Source organism: Condylura cristata, unplaced genomic scaffold, assembly GCF_000260355.1.
Source record: "Condylura cristata isolate star-nosed mole 26May11 unplaced genomic scaffold, ConCri1.0 scaffold00074, whole genome shotgun sequence".
In the NCBI taxonomy this organism is placed as follows: Eukaryota; Metazoa; Chordata; class Mammalia; order Eulipotyphla; family Talpidae; genus Condylura; species Condylura cristata.
Window position 1 is genome coordinate 233,163 of NW_004567175.1, and position 3,386 is coordinate 236,548.

The window sequence follows — 3,386 nt, forward strand, 5'->3', positions numbered from 1 at the left end:
CCACCTCGGTCTTGAGCCCCGGGGCGCCGCCGGCCTCGCCGACGCCACGATCCTCAGCCACAAAGGCTCGAAGCTCCTGCGCCCTGGCCACCCCCTGGCAGCAGCGGCCAGGCAGCGTCCTCCACCGCCGTCACACCCTGCTTCTGGGAGGTGCCCAGGCCGGCCCAGGGCCAGGCTCCAGGAGACCCCTTTCGGGGGTCCGGCCCCTGTGTGTCCACTGACAGTAGGGGCAGCCCCGGGAGACTGGGCCAGGGCCTGCCCCAGGCCGCACCTTGGGGTCTGCAGGGGCCTCCCTCCCCCTCCCCCTCCCTCCAGCGGAGCGGCCAGCTCAGGCGAGTTCCTGGCCCTCAGCGGAGACTCGGGCTCTGGCCATCGGCCCGCCACACGCCTGTGCTTCCCACAAAGAGGACCTAGCGCCGCGGGCGGGCCTCGCCTGGCCGCCGTCAGGGACCGGGTCGGCACACGCGGGCGCCCAGGCAGGCGGCACCGGCCGGCCGGGTCTGCTCGCAGAGGAGCAGGGCTGCCGAGTCCGCGCTGGCTCTGGAGCCCCGGGCGCCCACGGCCCTCTGAAGGCCCCGCCGCAGGCTAGTACCATCCCTGGCCACGGTCCGCGGGGCAGACAGGCTGTCCAGAGAAGCCACCTGGCCCACGGACGCCCCGCGCTCCTTCCGCCAGGGCCTGCCGGTCACTACGGGCCTCTGGCGCCTTGGCCGCAGCCGGCTGCATGGACCTGCCCACCTCATCCTGCAAGTGGGCCTCATGGGAAAGGTCCAGCTGCAGGACCAGACGCGGACCGGGGCAGGCTGGCCTGGGTGGGGGCGGGGCCTGCCATGAGTGGGGCGGGGCCAGCCGGGTGGGGGCGGGGCTGACGGTGGAGCGGGGCGCGGGCCCCCCACCCCATCAGGGATCCTGGCGCCTCTGAGCCCCTCCTCCCAGGCTGGTGAGCGACTGTCCAGCCCGTGGCCCGCACTGACCCCATCCAGTGCACTGGAGTGAGCGCAGGGTGGGCGGGCCTGGTGTCCACTGAGGACCGGACAGTGGCCGAGGCTGTGACCCTGTCTCAGGAGTCATGCAGGATGCATGTTTTTTAGAGAATAAACATATTTTTGCTTTTCACTGCCTTTTTTTTTTTTTAATGTATTTATTTATGCACACAGAACTGGGGTACAGGCCAGAGGCTCAGGGGCGGCGAGAGGCTTCACCAGAGACAGAGTGGGGAGCAGAACAGGCAGATCGACAAAGTCCACTGCTGAGGGGAGCAGTGGGCGGGTCAGCAGGGGTCTGCTGCGCCCTGTGGTCACCTCCGGGGCAGGCGGGGATCGAACTCAGCTGAAGCGGCCTTAGCCTCTCAGTGCTGCGCTCTGACCCGCTGCGCCCCCAGGGTGGGACAAAAACGCATTGTCTTAGGAAACACATGCATGTTGCAAATACACATAGGTGAGGTAAGAATCCTTCAGTCTGGGAGCTGCAACTCGGGCGAATTTCAAGGAAGAGCTAATGAATTTTTAATTGAGGTAGACGCAAGTACATGCAGCTTGGGAGGACTTTAGGAAAACCTATGTGATAAACTTTCCATTTCTGTCAACATGTAACATTTAAAATTATATTTAGTATAAAAAGACTTTACATTATATAATTTAATCTTGCTCCCCACTCCAGAATTAGGAAAGTAAGGAGACTCAAAACTGAGGAGCATGTTCTTCCCCCCAAAACCTCAAATCCTCAGGCCTAATCAAATCTCAAGTAACCAACAAACAAGTCGCCCCTTTCAGGGCCCCGAGAGCTGCCTGTGACCCCCAGGGTCGGCCCTGCCCCCCAGCCCCCCCGCCAGTCTCCTGACATCCCCTTGGCCCAAAGGTCTTGCAGGCCCTGGCCAAGGCCCCCTCGGTGCTCCGTGGTGGGGAGCGGCAGCGCCCCCGGCACCCACCTCGCCGCCTCCCTGACACAGCTGGTCACGCAGGTGAGGCCCGCAACGAGCTGCTGGTGGCGCAACGTCCCGGCCACGGGCGGGGCAGGCTGCAGACCACCAGGTCCAGCACAGGCGGTGTGGACGGGGCGTGGGGGCCTCCCCACTGGCCATGGCCGGGCGACTTGGGCTCACTGGGGCCAGCTGTGTGGACGCCGGACCCCGGGCACCGCGGGAGGCCAGCCGCAGGCAGGTGGCAGCGTGGGTCACTCCTGCTTTGCGGCCCGGGGGCCTCTGGACGCCCTTGCGCGGGCTGTCAGAAAGCCAGGGCAGCTGGCCAGCAAGAGCCGCAGCAGCTGGCCACACCGGGGCTGCCTCTTCACGCCACTTTGCTGCCTGCCTCTGTGGCATGTCCGCTGGGGTCAGCGAGGCTTGGACACCCCCAGAGGCTGTGCTGCAGGGGCTGAGGGTCGGGTGGAACCTGGAGTCCAGGGAAGGAGTCGCCGGTTGTCCGTGGGGGCAGCAGCCAGGGCCCTGGTGGCGCCCTTGCGGCCCAGGCCCCAGGCGGCACAGCTGGGCCTGCTCCGGCCAGCTGCCCCCGCCCTGTGCGGCTCCGGGGCCTGGCAGGCAGGGAGGCTGCTGTCCAGCCGTGGTCCCTCCTCTGCCCTCCAGAGCACCCAGGGCCCCGCCTGTCACTGCTCCGCAGACTGGGGGCCCAGGCTCCGGGGCCTCTGGGGGCCATCGCCCGTGTGTGCAGGCCCGCTGGCCATCCTCTGGGAAGCCCAGCAGGCTGGCCCCTCCCCTGCCTGGACTCGGACACCCCAGCCGCGGCCACCCTGCCCCTCCCCCAGAGCCCCGCCCAGCGGCCGCCCAGCCCAGGGGCCGTCACAAGGACAGTCGCGTGGACTCTCTGAGGGGCGCGGCTGCGCCCCCTCTGGCTCCTGGGGACCATCAGAGGAGCCGCGGCGTCGCCATGGAAACACTTACTGAAACCCAGATGTTTATTTCGGTGACATCCGTCGGCGGCAAAGCAGACAAATGGCCCCGAGCTGGCGGCGCGGAGACCTGGACTTGACGGCCACCGGGCAGCAGTCCCGGCCTGGGCGCGACCTCAGCTCTCCCCAGGCAGCGTTTCCGAGAGGGCCTGGGGGCGCCCGGGGCGCAGTGGGGGGCAGAAGCAGCAGTGTCTGGCCTCAGGCCTGCGCAGAGGCCCCCCGCGCCTCAGGGCCAGAGGGCGGGGCGGCAGGCAGGGCAGGCCAGTGCCCAGGGGACTTCAGGGTTCAGAGCCAGGCCCCCAGCAGGCCCCGCGGGAGGAGCCGCCAGACCTGCTGGGGCGCGGAGCAGCAGAACAGGCCCCCGGGCCTCGCGGGCAGGGTGCTCCGCCGACCCAATCTCCACGCCCGGCCACTTCCTCCCTCAGGCACCTGAGGCAGCCTCCGCGGCCCCAAAGGCGCCTCCCCAAGAAGAGGTGGTCCAAGCA